Genomic DNA, 12,964 nt, shown 5'->3' with positions numbered 1-12,964 from the left:
TGAAATTCAGATGAGACCCCTCTCTCAAGTCCAACTGTCCCTAGATCTAGAGAAATGATGAAGTCCCTACCCCTGACACCCAGACAGCATTCCTGCCCCTACAAGAACTTTCTAGCGCCAGTCACACTGCTGAAATGATGCAGGATATATTAAGATAGATATTTCAAGACCAGGTGCAGTGGCTCACGCCTCTAATCCCAGCACTTTGGGAGGCCGAAGCAGGCAGATCACTTGAGGTCAGGAGTTTGAGACCAGCCTGGTCAACATGGTGAAACACTATCTCTATTAAAAATACAAAAACTAGCTGGGTATGGTGGTTCACACCTGTAATCCCAGCTACTCAGGAGGCTGAGGCATGAGAACCGCTTGAACCCAGGAGGTGGAGGAAGGTTGCAACGAGCTGAGATCGTGCCACTGCACTCCAGCCTGGGTGACAGAGTGAGACTCTGTCTCAAAAATAAATAAATAAATAAATAAAAGAAAGAAAAAAAAAAAAGATATTTCATGCTGAAACCCAGAGCCTAGTCACATCTATACCTAGCCCAATCATCCATTCATTCAATCAACTATTACTAAGGGCTAACCACAGGCCACACATCGGATTAGGCACTGGACTTGTGGCAAAACAGACACGATCCTTCCCTTTGTGGAACTATAAATTAATGGGAAGAAAGGCAAAATTAACTGAGTAAATATATACATACAAACCATAAGTGCTGGGAAAAGAGACCATGAGGGCAGCCCACACTCAGCATGCCTCCCTTTCCTTGTCATTCACTTTTACACAGTCTGTGTAGACACTTGCTTCCCCTAGTCGCATGCCCCAGGGAGGGCAGGTATCCAAGCATCAGTCCTCAAAGTTGCAATTACCTTATGGAGTGCTCTGAGCCAGGCTGGGGGCCAAACTGTTTCTGCACAACTTCTTACCATCCTTACAGCCAACCTTGAAGGCAGGTGACTTTCTGCTATTAGTCCCTACTTTATACATGAGGAAACAGACTCAAAGAAGTGCAGGAAGTTTGTCCAAATGCTGGTGAAAAAAGAATTTGACTCCAGATCTGGCTGATGACAAAGTCTATGCTCTTAACTATGATGTAATAGTCTTAATCTTATTTGAGATTCTCCTTTCTTCCTTGGCCCCATATGGTTCTCTTCCTTGGATGATGCTCAATAAGTATTTGGTTAATAAAAATATGCCAAGTGGACATGAGGCCAGCTTCCTGGTGGGTCCCCTGCAGTTATCTATCCTGTCTCATTTGAATGGGAATTACTGTCTTCCCAGAGTACAGCTCTGTTGCTGATATTCTGCTTGGACCACATCAGTGTGAATATAACTCAGCCAATGCTCAGACCCTCAGCTGAAGCCACAAAGGGCTAACATCCTGCATCAGGGGAGTCTCATGAAAGTGTAAAGTTGGGGTCACATAGAACACATCCCAGTCCAAATACCTCTGACATGCCTCTCCTAGACTATGCTGCATGGTGTAGTACCATTAATCATCTCCAGAAAAGCACTTTGGAAAGGAGCTACTTGTGGAAAGGAGCAAGAAAGAGAACATGCAACAAGCATGGTGGAAGTAAAGCAGGAAAGTCGATTTGGTAATCCTTCTTCCCTGTTCCCACAAAACATCAGGGAAGGGAGCACGGATGGTTAAGTAGACACTCTAAAAGGCCATATATACATATCCTATTATAGCAGGAAACATTACTGGACCTGCAGCCAGGACACCTGCACTAGGCCCTCTCTGTATTGCTATGAACAAGTCATTTTCATGTTCTGGGCTCCTATTTTCTCACACGTAAAATGAGGAGGTTAGTACAGATAAGAGCCTGGGGGTCCCTTTACCTTTAACAGTTGATGAACCAAAGGTAAAAAGCAGCGGGAGGGCCTACATGGCAAATCCCAAGTGAGAAAAGATGATCTGCCTATCTACATCAACAAGGGATGAGCACGTTCTACACTCAGGCTCCGAGTTGGAATCGGTGTAGAATAAAAGACAGCTTCTGACCTCCAGTCTTGTTGGGGAGGCGCACACAGGATTTGTAGCTGGATCAACCTGGGTTCTAATCTGATCTCTGCCAGTTCCTGGCCACTATTCTCTCTGAACCTCAGGACCTCAACTGTAAAAAGGGGACAAAGTATTATCTACCCTGTGGCTTAATAACCACTACAAGACAGGTTCAGTCAACGTGGTCTACATAAGGGAGATGGATGTGGAAAGTCACCATGGTGAGGGTGACAGGATGGTGGTGTCTTGATGGGTTAATTCCTTAAAAAGGGCAACTACAAATTGTCCAAAACATTTGGGGAGGAATATAAATATTTAAATCCAAAGTGGAGGGGTTTTTTTTGCAGATAAGAACAGGAAATATAGGGCATTACCTGAGCTCCTTGGGAATAGATATAGAGGGCTCAATGATTGGTGTGAAAGAAAGGGTTCCTCAAGGTCAAGGATGACAGAATTAGCCTAGAGGAGCTGCCTAGAGGCTGCCTCTCACTGGCAGGAGTCACAGGCACTAGGCAGGGATGGCTGTTGGTGAACGCATCTTCAAGGCTGTCTTTAAAACAGAATGAGTTTGGGCCCAGTTTTTTTCAGCCCCTGAGTCCTTCCTACTTCAGGCTCTGGGGTGGGAGACCCCTCCCCTTTTGTAAGCGAGTGAGGTAAAGGGACTCTGGCTCAGGAAGGTCTCTGGGGGTCCCAATGTAGTCTGTAGGAGCCAGGGTCCTGTTTCCCATCTATATGCAAATAAGTTGCTCCAGCCCTAGACCTGCCTAAAGGAGTGGACATTAAAAATGTAAATGGAGATTGTCATTCATTGGGAAAAAATGGGTCCCTTGCTAAATTTGGCATCAGCTGAGGAATCTTAGCAAAAATGAACTCGCTGCCTTGTTTGTGAGGGAGGCCTAATCCTTACTTTGCCCAAGAGGATTATTGGGTCTTAGAAAGAAGCTCACATGCACTTTTTTTAAGCTCGTGCCAAATGCATTTGTGTCCATAATATCCAAGATTCGTTCTGCTTTTTAGGGTAAATAATAGACATTCCATGCCATTTAAATTCCTCCGAATATCAAACCTAAATGTTTCCAACCTTTGCTATCACCCAAAGGGGGACTCAGCTTTTCCCAGTGATTACTTTATATTCTTTGGGTGCACAATTTACATGGACATCAAGGTACCAAACTGCAGCCCGTTTGTGGAAAAGTAATGGTTTACAGCTTACAGTAGACCTTTTCAAGGTGTTTGTGACTATAGTTCCATGGGCTGATTTTCTACTTATCCCCTTCATTTTTCCTTTCTCTTAGTTACTATAGGGTAGTGTCATAAACGCTTGAATTCTTTTTTTCCTCATCCTGTATGTTCCTGCTCACCCCAGCACTTTCCTGTGCTCTCCAGGGGAATTCTGGACCCACTGACATATATACCACAAAGTAGGACTGATAAAATCTATGTCCTCGGTTTAGCATGACATTCTCAAAACATTTAAAAACATTACAATTGGCACCTGTGCTGGCTGTACAACATGCAAAGTATTTTTATATAACAAATTTAATCTTTACAGCAACCCTCTGAAATGCTGTCCTCATTTCACAGAAAAAGAAACTGAAGCAAACGTAACTTAAATAACCTGCTCAAGATCACAAAGGAAGTGGTAAAGCTTGGACCCAACCTATTATAAGGCTCCAGAATGTGCCCTTAACTGCCTTCTCCCACAATCGCATCACTTAAGTGCTTAGTTAGATACCTACAGGGCTGAAAGATCTCTGAAAACAGATTTGCCTTGTCCCAAGAAGAGCATAACAATTCTTCCAGTACTGAATTTCTCAGGAGTGATTTTTGGTGCTTTCTACTTAGAACTACCTCCCCTCACTCTCACCACCAGGGCTGCTTAATTTCCACCTGTAATTCCAAGTCCTGCCTCAACTCTGGGGCCCACCAGACTCTAAACGAGAAGGAATTTAAGAAGCCTCCAAATAGTATGTCAGGAAATAGCTTCAAGACAAACTCTCGGGGCACAGTACAGTGGCTGACACCTTAATCCCAGTGTTTTGGGAGGCCAAGGTGGGAGGATCACTTGAGGCCAGGAATTTGAGACCAGTCTGGGCAACACAGTGAGACCTCATCTCTTACCAAAAATAAAAATAAAAATAAAAATAAATTAGCTGGGTGTGGTGGCATGTGCCTGTGGTCCTAGCTACTCAGGAAGCTGAGGTGGGAGGATTGTTTGAGCCCAGAAGTTCGAGGTCGTGGTGAGATATGATTGCACCACTGCACCCCACTTGGGCAACAGAACAAGACCCTGTCTCTTATAAAAACAACAACAAAAACCTCTCAGCTAGTTTTGTTCTCATCTTGAACCTTGAATCCCTATGCTATCCCCCCATTCCCAGAGCCTGCCTGGTCTTCCAAGCTGGATGTGAAAACATGCCTTTGATGCAAATTCTTTCCAGACTGGAGCCCACCCTTGTTAATGTTGACTAACTTAAAAGCAGATGGTATTGGGAACAGAATCTGAGCAGAAAGCAGGTAGGGAAGTGAGTCATCATTTTTATCTGACCAAGCAGAGCAGCCCCTTCCTCCTCAATGGGCATTCACACATGGAAGGGTGACCTCCGGGAGGAGTTTGGCAGGTCAGGGACAGCCAGGCCAGGCCAGCCTATGGCAGGACATGTCCGGTGAGCAGTCCATCACCCACCATGTCCCCTCCCACTGCAACCCTGATATGTCAAGCCTGGGAAAGGTACAGAACCCAAGACAAAGAGAAGGTACTGGACTGTGACCCTATTTCACAAATCCAGCTGCGGATCAATGGCCTCCGCCCCAGCCAGACCTGGCTCAGTAGGGGAGGCAGCCTCCTCTCACTATCACATTCCAGCTGCCAGTAGTGAGGAGGTAACCATGGGAACCGACACAAAGGGCTTAATGTTAGAGGGAAAGAGGCTGGAGGCGATGGTGAAGAGGCTGAGAGGGACTTCAAGTGACAGTCCTGCAATTCTCCTAACTTCAACCATGTGCGTCTATTGTGAGTCAGACCAAAAGACTGAAGTGGAGATTTTGCACAGCAAAGCAGCCTGGCACAAGGCCTCGAGAGTGTCAGGGACAAGCAGACAGCTAAGATCCTTGTAGGTTCTTCTTCCAGATTTATTTTTTCCCCATCAGAGAGCAGAGTCCTAATAATTTCATTTCCCAGTCATTTTGCCCCAAAATAATACAGCTCATTTGGATGGACATAATTGGTACACAGTGGCACTCCTTCAAATACAGGGCTGCAAGCAACACTTTGCTTAGGGGCTTCTTTCTGCACCACCTGGTTTCAGTCCAGTGTCTCCAAAGGTCTCTGCATGCTGAGGGGCTTCTTCGATGGGTCTGGAAATAGAACAACGTGGCACCACTTGAGTGGGTGAGGAAATGGTCCTGAGATTCTGGCTGCCTAGCTATCCCCACACTGCAATGGAGAGGCTTTGATGTCAGGACCAATAATCCAGAGTATCTTGCACAACACTCAGGACTTTGGGGGAGAAATTAAGTGAAAAGGTTCATATAGGAACAGATACTAGGATCCATATTTATTTAATTACATTTTCCCCTGGGCATCTATACATTATTTTAATGAATTGGTCAAGGTGACTTCATCTTCATTAAATCGGTAGGGTTTTCAACGTACCACTTGGAACTTATTTTTATTTAAAGTTTTAGCTCAAGGTTCTCCAGAATCTGGGAGTTGAGAAAATACCAATGGAAATAGGAAATATGAAATATCCGGGATCAATGGTAGACTTTTCTTCTTACTGTAACAGTGCTCTGGGGCACATTTCTTACCTTGCTATTTTTTTGGAGACCAAGAAAATATTGCATCTATGTCAATCCCTACACAGACCTCACAAAACATAGGTCAAATTCTAACAGGCAGCCATGATACTCCAATTTTTTGTTCACAAATAAATCAACTGACTTCCTAATTGGAGTCATTGGGGGTAAGGAGCAACGGACAATGTCAGAGAGGGCCACCTGACAGGTGACTTGTGAGGGGCTAGGAAAAGAAAAGACATGTTCATTAGATTCTTTCCTACAAGCATCCCACAAACCCCCAAAGGTGGTAGAGCCATTAACCATTTAAGAACATATTCAAGGAGTCAACCATCCCCCACGACCAGTATTAATCTGCATGCAGCCATAAGCAGGGCACTAGTTAGTTCCACTTATTGGTATAAAACAATCATATCTAAAAGGGAAAGATAGTTGACATCTATTATGGACCTCATCCATTAATTGACAGGATGGTATTGGGTACTAACCCTGGCACCTCCATGTCCTCAGCAAGTTATTTAACCTGTGATTTTGGTTTCCTCACCTTTAAAAGGGGATAGTAACAGTGCCTGCCTCATAGGAGTGTGAGGAAGATAAAATCAGCCAACACAAAAAGTATTAGACAGTACTTGACTCCTAGTAAGTATCCAATAAATGTTAGGAATTAACACCTATCAGGTGCCAGCCTAGTTATATTTACATGTATTCTGTCACTTAATCCTTATAACAGCCTTAACCTAATAAATATGAATACCTCTTAAGGTATCATTATCACCATCTTGCAGATGAGGAAACAGCGGCTTAAAGGACTCTCCAAATTACTAGTGTAGCAGAGCTCAGATTCAAACATAGGTCATTCTACTTGCACAGTCTCTGACCTTTCCACTGTACTCAACTGCCTTTATATAAGACCATTTTGTTTTTGCTATTTTTAGTAAGGAATAACAAGTGAAGCCTTAATGAGAAATGCCAATGTTTAAGAAAATAACATCAATTAAAAGGAACCAGGATTTTAAACCTCCACTGTAAGCAGGAGCTTTTAAAACAACAAAACACACACACAAAAAAAAACAAACAAAAAGACTAGCCTGAGACAGACCTCTCTGCTCTGAGAAAAATTCCAAAAGAAATGTGTACACATTCACACTTGTGGCTGGAGTGTCTATGAACCCTTGAGGGTACAATGTCTTATTATTCATCATTGAATTCCCAGAGGCTAATGCGTTCTCAGTAAATGTTTGACAAATGTTTACTGAATGAATTAAACCAACCCAACAACAAAATGCCTCACTTGGAGTTGGCAAAATATATAACATCTTTCCCAAATGCTTTGTTGAACTTAAATCATTGAAGCTTAATAGATTAAATAAACTACTATAAATTTACCACTCTGTCCAAAGCATTTTACTGAAAAGCACGACATTAATTTTGATAGAGAGATCGAGTTTTTCTTTTTTTTTTTCTACCGACATCTTCGGGAAGAGAATATGGTATGTTAACCTTTCACTTGGATTCCCAGAAGATGTTGTGAGCCTCATCTGGGAGCTCAGCTTCAACAATCATCATTAAATCAGTCCTCAGGAAAAAAAAAAAAAAAAAGGAGTTTGCCTAGTGCATAGTTCCTCTCTTTGGAGTTTACTTCTGCTGGCAAAACCAAATCCCAGTAGTATTTTGATCACATACACAAGAACTTCACATTTTAAATCCCCACAACCTTAAAAAATGACTCATCAAGGGCCAGGTGCAGTGGCTCATGCCTGTAATCCCAGCACTTTGGGAGGCTGGGGCGGGTGGATCACGAGGTCAAGAGATTGAGATCATCTCGGCCAACATGGTGAAACCCCATCTCTACTAAAAATACAAAAAAAATTAGCTGGGTGTAGTGGCATGCGCCTGTAGTCCTAGCTACTCGGGAGGCTGAGGCAGGAGAATCGCTTGAACCCGGGAGGCAGAGGCTGCAGTGAGCCAAGATTGTGTCACTGCACTCCAGCCTGGGCAACAGAGCGAGACTCTGTCTCAAAAAAAAAAAAAGACTTATCAAAATGAAGGTATGCATAGTAATAATGGTAAGGATACCAGTTAATATAAGATCCTTGATAATCTTAAATGATATGGCTTTCACAAAAGTGTGAATACTTTTTCATTAACTCCAAAATCACATTATTATATTTGTCACAGTGCCTGGAAATAGTAGTTGACATTTATTGAGTTCTTACTAAGCTAAGTACCTTCAGTCATTAACTCAATCTTTGCAACAACCCTATGAAGATGTTCTATTATTGTCCAATGTCTTGGAGCTCAGAGGCATTTATTTAATATCTTGTCCAGGGTAATATATGCCTAGAGGCAGATGTGGGGTGTGTACTCTTGTCTAACTCTAGAACCTAAGTTTTTCTTCTAATTCAGGTAATGCTTTGCATACAATAAAATGCACAGGTCTTAGGTGTTCTGTTCGATGGGGGTGGATAATTGTGTATACCTATGAAACCATCGCAAAAAACAAAACATAAAACATTTCCATCATTCCAGAAAATCCCTTCTTATCTCTTTCTAGTCAATCCCTACCCACCGGCATCCACTGACTTCTGTCATAGATTAGTTTTGCCTATTCTAGCACTTCATGAATAGAATTGCTTATTATTATTTTGTATCTGGCTTCTTTCAGTTAACATGCTCTTGAGACTCATCCAGGTTTCTGTATCAAGAGTTCATTCCCGTTGATTGCTGAGTGGTATTCCATTGTATGGATGTGCCACTGTTTCTTTACCCATTTTCCTGTTGATGGATGTAGGGTTGTTTCCAGGTATTGGTCATTATATATAAGGTTGCTATGAACATTCTGTACAAGTCATTTGTGGACATTTGTTTTCACCTATCTTGGGTAAATACCTAGGCGTGGAAATGTTGGGTCATAGGTTGGTGTATGTTTAACTTTACAACAAACTTAATTTCTTAACCCCTGTACTCTACACCTTCAGAATGGCACTAGCTTATTAACATGTTTTATTTTGCCTCTTATGAGTTCCTGAGGGCAAGGAACCCATCGCCAGTTCCTGGGATGCCTCCCACACAGTAAATGATTGCTGAATAAATGAATGACCATTGTTCATGCCCCTATTCTTTCTTTGGGTGTTACAACAGCATCAGAAAACTAGTTTCTGACATGCATGAAGAAATCCCACAAGCTGAAGGCTGTGAAATGGAGACATTGCTCATTCAGGCAAGGTGAAGACTGCCCAGCCACCAGGCTCTACCTCCCAATCTTCTTTCTGACATGACCTTCCCTAGAAAGTGAACCCCTCTCAGTGATCCTGCAGGAGGAAACAGCTCCTGTTCAAGTGATACTACAGAAGGGGAGGAAGGTGTCAAGGCAATTGAGGTCACACAGTGGTTAGAATTACAGGATACTTCTGTCAAACAGAAAGTCAGAAGAAGCGGCAACCCATGAAATCCTGACCTTCTGGAAGTCACCAGCAAAACCTCAGCACTGCTGGACTCCAGGGAAACATCCTCGAACAGAACTTACAAGAATAATTGATTTTGGTCAAAGGTCTATATGGGTTCTGCATGAAAAGGGAAAGCAAGAATAAACATTGAAGAGACAGTAGAATGTTGATGTTTTAAAAATGTAACCAGATTTAACATATAAGACAGGATTCTAAAAATAACACTAGGTTAAAAGTGGGGAAAGCTCAGGCACGCTCCTCACACACACCCTGCCCACCTTTGAGGCAAAACTTTTAATTCACATGAATCAGTTCATTTTTAAAATCACAGAATTTATACTGTAACTCACCTATGCCTTCCCAGAAAGCAGTTAAATCATTGTTGATTTTCTCTCCATAATAGAAAAGGATTGGTAACTCCTAAGAATAATTTAACATATCTGTTACCAAAGGAAGACCTTTGTTTCATATAAATCAAAACAGGGCTCCACCTCCTACTGGGCTCAGGTACTTTTGGCAACCTTAATTTGCTTTGCTCCCAGGTCACAGAGGACCTGGTCCCAGGTCAAAATTGAGGAATTCTAAACAAATTTTAGAATTCCTCAATTTTGAGGTTCAGAGTAGTGACCTAGTCTTCCTTTATCCAGACAGTCTGCACTGAAGCCATCCTAGGCAGATGGATGTTTATCCTATTCTTAAAATCTCCAGGGAAGTGAATTCTCTACAACATCCCTTGGTAACCTTCTCCAGGGTTTTATCAAATGTATGGTGAGGAAGTTCTGATGCAGAAGCCAATAAACATATTAACTATATGAGCCAAGCCACAAGCACTGGAAAGGGGTATGTGTTTGGGCACCTCGCCTTAATGGTAGAGAGATGCATTTACAAAATAGGCTGTACAAACAGAAACCATTTGCCAGGAGCAGATGTGGGAAGTTGATTCAAGAGAAATTGCCACAATAAATTCTGTTCCAACTCATGGGCAATGTGAATAAGTTATTGTTGGTTATAACATTTTTTTAAGTAAGTTTATTTCCTTGTCAATCCCTAGCTTTAGTTCCTAAACCAGGATTGTTAGCAATGGAGGAAAAAAAAAGTCCATAGCTGAAAAGTTTTCAAATGACTAGGATTCTGTGAAAAACTAGGTCTTAGCAAACAAAACATACATGTTGTTATAAGAGTTTATTTCTTTCTCTGTATATTACACCTTTTCTGCAACAATTGTGTAATATTTTTATAATCAGAAAAAAAAAGATAACCATCAAAATAAATTTAAAATGTAAACCAACTTCTGGTGAAATTATTTGGGGGAAAGATCTAGCCATATATCTGACCAGGGTGCTTTTAACTGGAAATGGACATTTAACTAGGCTTTAAAACAACTAATTAAAAACAGAAAATGCACAGAACTCTCTCTAGAAGCCTCCGTGCTAGGACTTCCTGTTGCACCCCCGATATCACAGCAATCTCTCCATGGAGATGACCCGCATGCAGGGCACCCATTTGCTCCCAGTGCAGAAGCTCCCGTGCACACAGTGCGCCACAACAACACTACTATTTAATGGGAGAGGGGAAAAAGGTAATGCCAAAATACATCCTAGAGGATGAGAAATACATCCCACTCCCAGAGAGTGCTCCAGGTGTTGAAATTTTGTAACCACTCCCCTCCCCCACCAGCAAAAGTTTTATTCCTCTGGCAATTCAGAGTAAAGCGAGCATCAGGTATAATTTCATTTTCATGATTTAAGTGTTGCTGCAGGACAAGGAACACACTATTTAAGTAACTGTCTTAAGATCTGGAGCAAGTGGGGGTTGGGGGTAGGCGTGCCCCTCAACGCACTTCAGGAGCCCTTCCTACAGAAACAAATCCAGTAAAATTAAGAAAGGCAAGGAGTTCTCAACTCAGCAGGGGCCGTGATGGGAAGCAATTTATCAAAATTAAAATATTTCACAGATCATTTCTTCCGAAAAGTTTTCATGCTGTCAATAATCAACAATTATTTTCCTCTTGGAGTGGCAGCTACTGCCTCTCTAATAAAAAGCCAAGGCCTAGGAGTGTCAGGAGACCCTCGGAGCACGCCACCTGCCCCCATCAGCCGGAGTGCTGGCCGTGAAAGCCCCTGGGAACCATCCTCGAGACAGGGCTTTCCAGAGTCGCCGCAGATCCCGAAATAGACGCGCTCCAGAAAGCAGCCGGCCGGCCCCCGCCTCCCTCTCAGTGCCCAGCCGCCCTCCGCACTCACCATCGCCGCTCGCCTCGCGGCCGCCGCCCCCGGGCTGCTCGCGGCTCCAGGCCGACGCCAAGTTCAAACTTCGCCGCCGCTCCGAGGAGGCGGCGCGGGGCATCGCCGGCGGGGCCCAGCGCGCTCAACAATGGGCGGCCCAGCAGCGCCCTGCGCCACCACGCCACCGCGCCCCGGCTACAGCTGCACGGTGGGCCGGGGCAGCGCGGCTGGAGGACGCTGATCCCGCGCGGGGCGCCGAGGGTGCGGGGCGCTAGCCCACCTCTCGTCCCGCCCGGGCCCGCGCAGTCCACCCCGCGCCCGCCGCACCCGAGGGGCCGCGCTGGCTCGGCGCTCGCTCGGCGCTCGCTCGCCACCAGGTAATCCCACAGGAAGCCTTCCGGATTGGCCCGGGAGCTCAGGACCGGATTTGCATTTCAATGGCAAAGTAGGCTCCCTAAGGTTTGAAAACGGATTCTGGGGTGGAAGCGTCGCGCTCCACTCGCCCCTCCGCGGTCCTCGGGTCCTTGCGGTATTAAGCGGACCGAACCGAAGCACACACCCTCAGTCCCTCTGCCCATTCAATCAGAAAGGTGCCTTAATTACCCTCCCCCCGTTGTAAAATTCAGAGGAATCCAAAAGCAAAATATCAACTTTAAGAAGCCCGCGCTCGCTTTTCAGAGGCTATACAGTTAGTAATTGATCAAATGAAGCATGAATGAAGCAAGGTAAAAAGTTCACAGCTAAAAAAAAAAGCTCGCATTACAAGGAAAATAACCATCCTTTTTCTCAGCATGCCCTCTTCTCAGTGTAAGTCACAGCAGAGATGCAGGTGGTGGTGAATGCCGCTGAAGCCTCCCTTCCGGGCCTGTTTTTGTTTCCATAAGCATCGTCTCTGATTAGACAAGAGACGTGATTCTTTCGGTCGTCATGACTGTAATTTCGAGAGATTTTGGATTCAGCTTTGCAAACTTTGGAATTTTAGAAAATATATCCATTTGCATTTATTTTGCATTTATGATATAGGCGTCCAGTTAATATTCTAAAGGGAGGGATGGTGCTAGTTTAAGTTCCATCTTTCTTCAAAGGTTCTTCCAGCTTCTTTCAACGGAGGTAGGATTTTTTTCCCCTCAGAGTCCTCTCTTAATTGCTCTCACGTGTCATCTCCAGAGATGAAAGTAACAGTAAGGTTTGAAATTGGCTTTATTCTAATTCAAGCAGAATCCCCGTTGTTAAATGTCCAGGTTCTATATTTAAGGTAATAAATATGCATATAGACACAGAGAAGACCTCACTAGGTAGGAAATAGAAACCTCCCTTACCAAACAGCTGATACCACATTTGCCTTTACTTGTCTGTGCTCTTATATCCTGACAGAATGCAGGAGCATTAGCAGCCACGGCAACCACTGAATAAACCTCTTTACTGAAACCTTCATGGACAGGCTCTTCCCTGCCATAAAGTATTATCCTCCTTAAAATTGTATTTT

The 12,964-nt window shown here is 43.8% G+C and overlaps 1 protein-coding gene across 5 annotated transcripts in view; it reads right to left on the bottom strand.

Annotated features, from left to right (window-relative positions):
- Positions 1–12,964, bottom strand: part of SHROOM3 (shroom family member 3) — a 349,831-nt gene that overhangs the window by 80,014 nt on the left and 256,853 nt on the right. Inside the window, exon 1 of one of the 5 annotated variants that reach the window (XM_024246228.3) lies at positions 11,497–11,808. The exons of the other annotated variants lie outside the window; for them this stretch is intronic. The gene's annotated coding sequence lies outside the window, so the exon portion shown is untranslated. Of the gene's footprint in view, positions 1–11,496; positions 11,809–12,964 lie in introns of those variants that run through there. 5 annotated transcript variants of the gene reach the window in all.

The sequence above is a fragment of the Pongo abelii genome, chromosome 3, assembly GCF_028885655.2.
Source record: "Pongo abelii isolate AG06213 chromosome 3, NHGRI_mPonAbe1-v2.0_pri, whole genome shotgun sequence".
Lineage (NCBI taxonomy): Eukaryota > Metazoa > Chordata > Mammalia > Primates > Hominidae > Pongo > Pongo abelii.
This window is presented reverse-complemented; position numbering and strand designations above follow the sequence as displayed.